The sequence below is a fragment of the Eriocheir sinensis genome, chromosome 36 (genome assembly GCF_024679095.1).
Source record: "Eriocheir sinensis breed Jianghai 21 chromosome 36, ASM2467909v1, whole genome shotgun sequence".
NCBI lineage: Eukaryota > Metazoa > Arthropoda > Malacostraca > Decapoda > Varunidae > Eriocheir > Eriocheir sinensis.
Window position 1 is genome coordinate 1,125,224 of NC_066544.1, and position 11,765 is coordinate 1,136,988.

Consider the following 11,765-nt stretch of genomic DNA (forward strand, 5'->3'; position numbering starts at 1 on the left):
TATAGAGAAAAGGAGCCATGTTTGTATTGGTCCGTTTCTCTGTGTACTATTATCGAACTTGGCCGGAAATTCATGAATTGTCTTTGCGTGCATGGACCACATTTTCTTCCACCACTCTTTGTGGAAAGCTGTTCTCCTTTATGTCTCTTCTACAGGCTTCCTTTTTCATCCTCCTTCCATGACCTTCTGATTCTCCATGCCACTCATCACCCTATACACTGCAATCAGATCTCCTCTCTCCCTCCTCTGTTCCAGTGTCGGTATGTTTAACGTGTGCCCATGAACGTCACGACACTGGCACCAGCTTTGTTGCTGCCTTCTGAATCCTCTCTACTTTTATTATATTTGTCTGTGTACTCTGCGATCATACTGTTGCTGCGTATTCCAACCTTGGACGTAACACTCTCACAATCAGTTTCGTCATCATTTCCTCATCCAGATATTGAAACGCAACTGTTATGTTGCTCATTATGTTATTTGTCTCACCTAATATTCTGTTTATGTGTTTCTGTGGCGACAAATTACCTGATACCGTTACTCCCAGGTCCTTTTCCATTGATGTTTTCTTAATGTTTTCATTTCCCATTATATAATTACCTGAAATTGTCTTTTTGTCTTTTCTGAATTCCATCACACTGCACCTTCCGATGTTAAGTTCGATTTCCCATCTTCGACTCCACTCCCATATTTTATCCAGGTCCTGTTGCAGTTCTTGACAATCCTCATCACCTCCAATTTTCCTCATTAACTTGGCATCATCGGCAAACAAACTCATATAACTCTTCGCTCCCTCCGTCATGTCATTGATATAAATTGCAAACATGACCGGAGCCAGCACCGACGCCTGTAGGACTCCACTGATCACTTTCCTCCACGAGGACCTCACATCCCTGATCACCGTCCTCATTTTCCTGTTTTTTTTTTATTTTTTTTTTTATGTGGCATCTTGCTGAATGCTTTTTGTAGATCCCAGTAAATCCCATCAGCCCAGCCATCAACCATCCCTCCCTTCCCTGCCCTATGTCTATCACTTGCACGGGATCTTTCTCCGCTAAGGCCATACTGCTTGCCCATCAATCTTTTTTCTCCTCCAGGTAGTCAATCCATTTATCTTTGATCAGCCTTTCACAGATCTTCGCCACCACCCTTGAAAGAGACTGGTCTGTAGTTCCAGGGTCTTCCCGGCATCCTCCTTTATGAATTGCTATAATGTCTGCTTGCTTCAGTCTGCTGGGACCTTACCCTCTGCTAGTGCGCTGACTATGACGCACTGGATCTTATCAGCTAATAGCTGACTGCACTCCCTCGGGACTCAGCCTGACACACCTTACCCTCTGCTAGTGCGTTGACTATGACGCACTGGATCTTATCAGCTAATAGCTGAGTGACATCCCACGGGACTCAGCCTGACACACCTTACCCTCTGCTAGTGCGTTGACTATGACGCACTGGATCTTATCAGCTAATAGCTGACTGCACTCCCTCGGGACTCAGCCTGACACACCTTACCCTCTGCTAGTGCGCTGACTATGACGCACTGGATCTTATCAGCTAATAGCTGACTGCACTCCCTCAGGACCCAGCCTGACACACCTTACCCTCTGCTATTGAGCTGACTATGACGCACTGGATCTTATCAGCTAATATCTCACTGCACTCCCTCAGGACCCAGCCTGACACACCTTACCCTCTGATAGTGAGCTGACTATGACGGACTGGATCTTCTCAGCTAATATCTCACGGCACTCCCTAAGGACCCAGCCTGACAAACTTTCCTTGTGTTTTTATATTACATTCTTTTTGTAGCTCCTCTGTTCCTCTCTCCATAATATAAAGGATTCATTTCTTACTTGTTTGTCCTTCACCCATAGGTCTTGTCTTTTCCTTCTTCTCCACCTGTTCCATGCTGCATCTTTCTCCCTTCACTATTTCACACATTCTGTTGAACCAAGCATTTTTCTCAAGTCTCTCTCTTCATTTTAGGCCCGTGTCGCCTCACTCCCTTATTGTAAATCTCGAGTAAAGACAGCCACTGCTTTTCCACTGCTTCAGCTTCGTAGAACTTACCCTAGTGTGCTTCTTCAAAGTGCTTCCTCAAATGAGCAAAGTTCACCTTGCTGTAACTGTATCTCCCAATTCTGTGGTCGTCCTTTCCCCTCATCGTAAACTCAATAACCTCGTGATCACTTCTTCTCAGATGGTTTATGAACAACACTTTTTCTGCTATTTCTGGCTCCCTTGTGAACATTGAGTCACAGCCTTGATACCTTCGTATTTTTCCATGACCCCTCACCACCCTCTGACGTCCACTCCTCCCAACACACCACTTTGCAGCAGAAGTCCCCCATCAAGGTTAGGGTGTCACTCCCACTTATCATTTCCTCCACACCTTCATTTGTGCCTTTCATCATGATCTCATATTCTTCTCTACCCCAAGATCTTGTTTTAGGTGGAACATACATTACACCAAAGTGTCTATTTCTTCTTCCTTTCAGCTGTGCTCCTAAATTCATTATTTTAGCACATCCTTTACCGTAGCTTACGTCATAAACTACCAGGTCTTTCTCTACCAACATCATCACTCCCTCTCCTTGTTCTCCCTTTTGTCTTTCCTCCATGCATTATACTTTCGTTGGCCAATTTTGGGGGGCACGATTGTGTAACTTAACTTAGCTTTGACGATTCTCATGACGTCCAGTTCATTTTCGAGGAGGTAATTATTTAGCTGTCTGTGCCAATGTTAGCCCATTCACATTGGCGTATGCCACCTTCTGTTTGTTTCCTCCATGTGTATGTGTGCCTGTGTGTGTGTGTGTGTGTGTGTGTGTGTGTGTGTGTGTGTGTGGGTGGGTGTGTCCATAAGACCAGCCATGAAGTTATCAGCAGCTGTTCTTTTTATATTTACCTTGTTTAAATAAAAGAAAGGTGTGATTCTCATATTATTATTTTATCTTATGTTAACAGGTTGAGAAAATAGAATCCCTCGACACTGGATATTTCTACTGTCACTACGAGAACGTTTCAGACTTTGAAAGTGACAAGGAAAACGTGGACTCCACCTATGTCTATGTGCATGGTAAGGGCGCCAAAGCCGGCAACTGCTAAACATTAATGAGCCAGTAACTTCCAGGAGACATATGCTTCACCCTTTGCAGCCTTTGGTCCATTCTAATTGTGTCTGCATGATGATGGTGGCAAATTGAGAATCATGGACGGTGCTGGCTTCATACAGTGTTCTCAGAGGCTGATCAGAATCCTGTTTTGTGCCGCATTAAGCAAACCTCCGGAGTAAAGTATACATAGAGTAATTAGACCACCTCATAATGTCAAATATCAAGATTTTTTTTTTTTGATAATGAACATTTTTGTACCACACTATTTGTATGTATCAGTTACAACCAAAATATGTGTAATGATAAATCTTGTTACCTTAGTATGCTGCCACCTTGCTGCCAGACAGGAAACCCTTTCACATTTTCATCTGTATTTCTGCCACCGACTTGAACTCTTTCAAGAGAAGGTATCAGGACACCTCTCCTCCCGAAATTGACCTCTCTTTCGGCCACCTCCTCTGATTCTTTTTTAGGAGCAGCAAGTAGCGGGCATTTTTTATTATTATTATTTTTCCCCTTTTTTGTGTGTCCTTGAGCTGCCTCCTTTGCTGTAAAAAAAAAAAAAAAACTGGCCCGGTGTGAAAGAGGCTCTCAGAAACAGACGCATTTCTCCAGAGTTGCACATCAGTGTGGAGGGGAGGGGCAATGAATTACCTGCTTTGTCAGTAAGGGGGTGGATATATATATATATATATATATATATATATATATATATATATATATATATATATATATATATATATATATATATATATATATATATATATATATATATATATATATTTTTTTTGACAACAAAGGAGGCAAGTCAAGGACACACAAAAAAAGAAAACAATAATTAAAAAAAGCCCGCTACTCGCTGCTCCTAAAAAAGAAACAAAAGAGGTGGCCGAAAGAAAGGTCAATTTCGGGAGGAGAGGTGTCCTGATACCCTCCTCTTGAAAGAGTTCAAGTCGTAGGCAGGAGGAAATACAGGTGAAGGAAGATTGTTCCAGAGTTTACCAGCGTGAGGGATGAAAGAGTGAAGATGCTGGTTAACTCTTGCATAAGGGGTTTGGACAGTATAAGGATGAGCATGAGTAGAAAGTCGAGTGCAGCGGGGCCGCAGGAGGGGGGGAGGCATGCAGTTAGCAAGTTCAGAAGAGCAGTCAGCGTGGAAATATCGATAGAAGATAGAAAGAGAGGCAACATTGCGGCGGAATTTAAGAGGTAGAAGACTATCAGTATGAGGAGGAGAGCTGATGAGACGAAGACCCTTAGCCTCCACTCTGTCCAGAAGAGCTGTGTGAGTGGAGCCCCCCCCACACATGAGATGCATACTCCATACGAGGGCGGACAATACCCCTGTATATGGACAGCAACTGTGCAGGGGAGAAGAACTGGCGGAGACGGTACAGAACGCCCAGCCTCGAGGAAGCTGATTTAGTAAGAGATGAGATATGAAGTTTCCAGTTGAAATTTTGAGTTAAGGATAGACCGAGGATGTTTAGTGTTGAGGAAGGTGATAGCTGCGTTGTCAAAGAATAGGGATAGTTGTTTGGAAGATTGTGTCGTGTGGATAGGTGGAGAAACTGTGTTTTTGAGGCGTTGAAGGACACCAGGTTCCTCTTGCCCCAATCGGAAATAATAGTAAGGTCTGAGGCTAAGCGTTCTGCAGCCTCCAGCCTTGAGTCGTTAAGTTCCTGTAGGGTGGGTCTTCTATTAAAAGAAGTTGAGTAATGCAGAGTGGAATCATCGGCGTAGGAATGGATAGGACAGTTCGTTTTGGAAAGAAGATCATCAATGAACAACAGAAAAAGAGTGGGAGATAGGACAGAACCCTGTGGGACACCACTGTTAAGAGATTTAGGGGAAGAACAGTGACCGTCTACCAGCAGAAATAGAACGGTCAGAAAGGAAACTGGAGATAAAGGTCCAGAGAGAAGGATAGAAACCGTAGGAGGGTAGTTTGGAAAGCAAAGATTTGTGCTAGACCCTATCAAAAGCTTTTGATATGTCCAGTGCAGTAGCAAAGGTTTCACCGAAACGGCTAAGAGAGGATGACCAAGAGTCAATTAAGAAAGCTAGGAGATCACCAGTAGAACGCCCCTTGCGGAACCCATACTGCCGATACTGCTTTTGAATCTTCCGGTTAAGGATTGATTCAAAAGCTTTAGATAGACAAGAAAGTAAAGCTACAGGACGGTAGTTTGAGCGATTGGAGCGGTCACCCTTCTTAGGCACAGGCTGTATGAAGGCGTACTTCCAGCAAGAAGGAAAGGTAGATGTTGTCAGGCAGAGGCGAAAGAGTTTGACCAGGCAGGGTGACAGCACGGAGGCACAGTTTTTAAGGACAATAGGAGGCACTCCATCAGGTCCATAAGCCTTCTGAGGATTGAGGCCAGAGAGGGCATAGAAAATATCATTTTGAAGAATCTTTATAACAGGCATAAAGGAGTTAGAGGGGGGATGAGTAGGAGTAATATGCCCATAATCGTCCAGAGGGAGTTTTTAGAAAAAGTTTGAGAGAAGAGTTCAGCCTTAGAGATAGATGAGACGGCAGTGTTGCTGTCAGGACTAAGGAGTGGAGGAAAGATGAAGAAGTGAAGTTGAGATGTTTTGGCTAGATGCCAGAAGTCACGGGAAGAGTTAGAGAAAGCAAGGTTTTGGCATTTTCTATTAATGAAAGAATTTTGGTTAGTCGGAGAATAGATTGGCACGATTTCGGGCAGAAATGTAAAGTTCATAATTAGCATTAGTTTGAAGGCTCTGTAACCTTTTGTGAGCTGCCTCTCTATCATTGACAGCACGAGAACAAGCGTGATTAAACCAAGGCTTTTCAGCGTGAGGAGTAGAGAAAGTACGTGGAATGTATGCCTCCATTCCTGAGACAATCACCTCTGTGATGCGCTGGGCACACACAGAGGCGCCTCTATCCTGGAAGCAGTAATCATTCCACGGGAATTCGGAAAAGTACATCCTCAGGTTATCCCACCGAGCTGAAGCGAAATGCCAGAAGCATTGCCTCTTCAGTGGGTCCAGAGGGTGTACAGGAACGATATGACAGAATACAAAAAAAAATGTAGAGATCGGAGGAGCCCAGCGGAAAGAACAGTTTGACATATTAAATAAAAGGGTTAGAGGTAAGGAAGAGGTTTACTATATTGGGCCGGTCTCCAAGACGGTCGGGAATACGTGTGGAGTGCTGAACCAACTGCTCAAGGTCATTGAGGAGAGAAAAGTTGTAGTCTTGTTCACCAGGCTGGTCAGTGAAAGAGGATGAAAGCTAAAGCTGGTGGTGAATATTGAAATCTCCTAGGATGGAGATTTCAGCGAAGGGAGAGTGGGTCAAGATGTGCTCCACTTTAGTGTTCAAATAGTCAAAGAATTTTACATAGTTCGTGAGTTAGGTGAGAGATAAACAGCGCAGATGTATTTAGTAATAGAATGACAATGAAGTCTTAGCCAGATGGTGGAAAATCCAGAAGAGTCAAGGCTGTGGGCACGAGAGAGTGATGTCGTTGCGCATGTAGGCGCAACATCCAGCTTTGGATTGAAATTTAGGATAGAGATAGTAGGAGGAACAAAGCAGAGATTGCTGTCAGTAGCCCCAGAAACCTGTGTTTCGGTAAGGAAGAGAAGGTGAGGTTTAGAGGAGGAGAGATGATGTTCCACAGAATGAAAATTAGAGCGAAGACCGAACGTTGCAGAAGTTGATAAGAAAGAGGCATGAGGAGTTATCAACACACCTCTCGGGTCGGCAGCCAGAAGGGAGTCCTCCTGGGGAATTTGTGGTCCCCCAGGCGGGGACCTGAGGCTTGATGTAGGTGCGCCATTTTGAAATTTGAATTTTGGGAAAAGGTGTATATGTTGTGTGAATGCAGTGTGTGGTGTGGATAGAGAGAGGATCTGTCTTAGAGAGCATGCTGAACTACTCTCCGGAGTTGGTGAGACAATAGGGAAACGGTTAGTGAGGACATGGAAGGGTCTTTGGAGGTCAGCCTCCTTTCACCTCCCCATATATACTCACTGGAGTGGCTTGCGCCTGTTCGGTAGGTGTCTTACCATCTAAGCCATATATATATATATATATATATATATATATATATATATATATATATATATATATATACATCTATATATATATATATATATATATATATATACACTCATTCATCTATTCATTCATCTATCTACTCATCTATATATATATATATATACACACACACACATATATATATATATATATATATATATATATATATATATATATATATATATATATATATATATATATATATATATATATATATATATATATATATATATATATATATATATATATATATATATATATATATATATATATATATATATATATATATATATATATATATTTTTTTTACAGCAAGGAGACAGCCCAAGGGCACAAAAAGTAACATTAATAAAAAAAGATACTGCTCAGCTCCTAAAAAGAATCTGAAGAGTGGCCGAAAGATAGGCTGTTTCGGGAGGAGAGGGTTCCTGATACTCCTCCTCTTGGAAAGAGTTCAAGTCGTAGGCAGGAGGAAATACAGATGAAGGAAGATTGTTCCAGAGTTTACCAAGCGTGAGGGATGAAAGAGTGAAGATGCTGGTTAACTCTTGACAAGGGGTTTGGACAGTATAGGGATGAGCATGAGTAGAAAGTCGAGTGCAGCGGGGCCATGCGGAGGGGGGGAGGCATGCAGTTAGCAAGTTCAGAAGAGCAGTCATGGGAAATATCGATAGAAGATGAAAGAGTAGAGGCAACATTGCAGGCGGAACTTAAGAGGTAGAAGACTATCAGTATGGGAGGAGGAGAGCTGATGAGACAAGAGCCTTAGCCTCCACTCTGTCCAGAAGAGCTGTGTGAGGGAGCCCCCACAATGAGATGCATACTCCATACGAGGGCGGACAAGGCCCTGTATATGGACAGCAACTGTGCAGGGGAGAAGAATCTGGCGGAGACGGTACAGAACGCCCAGCCTCGGAGGAAGCTGATTTAGTAAGAGATGAGATATGAAGTTTCCAGTTGAGATTTTGAGTTAGGATAGACCGAGGATGTTTAGTGTTGGAGGAAGGTGATATGGGTGTTGTCAAAGAATAGGGATAGTTGTTTGGAAGATTGTGTCGAGTGGATAGGTGAGAAACTGTGTTTTTGAGGCGTTGAAGGACACCAGGTTCTTCTTGCCCCAATCGAAATAATAGTAAGGTCTGAGGCTTGCGTTCTGCAGCCCAGCCTTGAGTCGTTGGAGTTCCGAAGGTGGGTCTTGGTTAACAAAGAAGTTGAATAATGCAGAGTGGAATCATCGGCGTGTAGGAATGGATAGGACAGTTCGTTTTGGAAAGAAGATCATCATTGAACAACAGAAAAGAGTGGAGATAGACAGAACCCTGGGACAATTACTGTATAGATTTAGGGAGAAGAACAGTGACCTGCCTACCACGGCAGAAATAGAACGGTCAGAAAGGAAACTGAGATAAAGGTACAGAGAGAAGGATAGAAACCGGTAGAGTGGTAGTTTAGAAAGCAAAGATTTGTAAAAAAAGCAGGACCCTAACAAAAGCTTTAATGATATGTCCAGTGCAATAGCAAAAGTTCACCAATTGAAATGGGTAAGAAGAGGATGTGACCAAGAGTCAGTTAAGAAGGATTAGGAGATCATCCAGTAGAACGTTCTTTGTGGAACCCATACTGGCGATCAGGATAGAAGGTCAGAAGGGGAAAGGTGCTTTTGAATCTTCGGTTGAAGGATTGATTCAAAAGCTTTGAATGAACAAGAAAATGCATGGGACATTACAGTAGTTTGAGGTTGGGCAGTCACCCTTCTTAGGTACAGGCTGTGTAAAGTATAGCACTTCCAGCAAGAAGGAAGGTAGATGTTGACAGGCAGAGGCGAAAGAGTTGACCAGGCAGGGTGACAGCACGGAAGGCACAGTTTTTAGGACAATGGGAAGGCACTCCATCAGGTCCATATAAGCCTTCTGAGGATTGAGGCCAGAGAGGGCATAGAAACATCATTTTGAAGAATCTTTAACAGGCATAAAAGAGGTCAGAGGGGGATGAGTAGGAGAATACCAGAATCGTCAGAGTGGAGTTTTTAGAAAAGAATCTTGAGAGAGTTCAGCCTTGAGATAGATACAGGACAGTGTTGCCGTCAAGATGAGATATATGGAGGGAAAGATTAAAGTGAAGTTGGAGGAGATGTTTATGGCGGATGCTGCAGAAGTCACGGGAAGAGTTAGAGAAAGCAAGGTTTGACATTTTCTATTAATAGAAGAATACGTTGCTTTGTTCAGACAGAAATGTAAAGTTCATAATTTGCATTATTTGAAGGCTCTGGTACCTTTTTGTGAGCTACCTCTCTATCGACGACATGAGGCAAAAGCTTTATTAAACCAGGCTTTTGCGTGAGGTAAAAGAAGAACGAGGAATGTATGCATTCGAGACAATCACCTCTGTGATACATACAATTTTCTGGAGAAGTCTCTATCCTGGAAGCAATAATCATTCCACGAAATCGGAAAGTACATCCTCAGGTCGTCACTTTTGAGCTGAAACAAATCTCCAAACATCGTCCGGTGGAATCAGAGATTATTACAGGGCGATAGGACAGGATGCAGAAATAAGATTGTGATCGGAGGAGCCCAACGGAAGAACAGTTTGAATAAGCAAGAAGGGTTTGAAGTGAAGAGGTCCACAGAATGTTGGGCCGATCTCAAGACCAGTCGAATACGTGTAGGGCATTGCTTCTCTAGGTCGTTGAGGATAGCAAAGTTGTGAAACCCCATTCGCCAGGATGGTCAGTGAAGAAGAGGATGAAAGCCAAAGCTGGTGGCGGGCATTGAAATCTCTAGGATGGAAGATTTCCTTGAAGAGGAGAGTAGGTCAAGATATGTCACTTTAGAATTCAAAAAGTCAAAGAATTTTACATAGTTGGTAGAGTTAGGTGAGAGATAAACAACTGAATGTATTTGGTAATAGAATGACGGTGAAGTCTTAACCAGATGTTGGAAAATTCAGAAGAGACAAGGTCGTAGGCACGAAACCAGTGATGTCGTTGCGTAGGCACCTGTTTTAATCAAGCTTTGGATTGAAATTTAGGATGAAGATAGTAGGAGGAACAGAGTAGAGATTGCTGTCGTAGCCTCAAGAGCCTGTGTTTCAGTAGGAAGAAGAGTGAGGTTTAGAGGAGGAGAGATGATGTTCCAGGGGGTGAAAGAAATTGACGAAGATGCAGATATTTTGAAATTGAGAAGAAAGGGTTCAAAGAGGTTGAAGACACCTCTCTCAGGTCAGCAATAGAAGGGAATTCAGGGGAATTGTGGTCCCCCCAGTCAGGGACTCGAGGCTTAGATGTATGCCATTTTGAGAATTTGAATTTTAGGAAAGGTGTATATGTTTATTAACAGATATGAGTGTGGTGCTGGATAAAGGGATCTGTCTTTGAGAGCATGCTGAACTATACTCTCCGGTGTTGGTGGAGACAATGGAAACAGTTAGTGAGGGACATGGAAAGGGTCTTGGAGGCTAATACCCTTCTCACCTCCATATTGCCCGATACCTCACCAGGGTAAATATTTTGCGCCCGTTCATTGTGCCGTGTCTTCCTACCTCATACTCCAGCCAGCATACATCATAATAATATAATTTGGCTCAAATGTAAATCAGAAAGTCATCATCAAATAATAAATAGTACAATTTGATTTTCCATCAGATAATCTTCTATATCATTAACATAGAGAGAGCAAATAATAATGGGGTCAGCGGAATTTTCACCTTTCTTACTCCTTTAGTCACCCACAGATAAAAGTGTCAGACATTTTCTGGTTCAGCTTTTACACCATATTCTATATTCTAATACATATTTTTTTTATAACGATTAAGTACTTTACCATCTATATTTGCTTTCTGCATCTTATACCAAAGATCCATCCCTCCATATTGACGGATCAAATGCCTTCTTGTAATCTATAAGAGAGACAGGATAACAATTTTTTCTTCTTCCATAAAATACGTCAATAATACTTTTTAAGTAGAATATGTGGTCCATTAAGGGTGCTATAACCTCATGCCTAAACCCAACTTGCACATTTCTTTGTACAATATCGGTTCATATATATTTGAAAAGTTTCGTGTTCTGTCATTTTATTATTCTTGAATAATCTACCTAAACAACAGCAGATGTAATACTCAGCTTTATCATCATCATCACATCACACCTTTATTTGTATACAAAGGAACAATAACTCCTAGTAACCACTCCTCTGAAAGTACACATCCTCTTGTCTAAAATTCTATTAAAAAAATAAGGCGAGCTGGTATTCAGAATACTTCTATTATTGCATTTAATAGCCTATTTAATATATTATTATCATGACCAGTGCCTTTTCATTTCTTTAGTTCTTGGCCTCACAATAACTTTCAGCACTTCGTTTTTTCCGGTTACAATGGGATCATTCGTGTATATAGGTGCCCATTTCTCTTAACTCAGGTGCAACCTCTCTCTGGACATGGTTTCATCATATGTTCATCAATTGGTGTATTATCTTCTGCCAATTTTTAAAGTGGTGATCTTAAAGCCTTCTAGTGAGTGAAGTCTTGCCTATTAATATTATTTTCCTTTGATATTTTTCCAATATTTTTTGGGA

General features: G+C 42.0%; 1 long non-coding RNA gene across 1 annotated transcript in view; it reads left to right on the plus strand.

Annotated features, from left to right (window-relative positions):
• The window catches only part of LOC127007606 (uncharacterized), a 4,174-nt gene extending 707 nt beyond the window's left edge, over positions 1-3,467 (plus strand). Inside the window, exon 3 of the long non-coding RNA XR_007760303.1 lies at positions 2,965-3,467. This is a non-coding gene — a long non-coding RNA (uncharacterized LOC127007606). The remainder of the gene's footprint in view (positions 1-2,964) is intronic.
• The last annotated feature ends 8,298 nt before the right edge of the window (positions 3,468-11,765 follow it).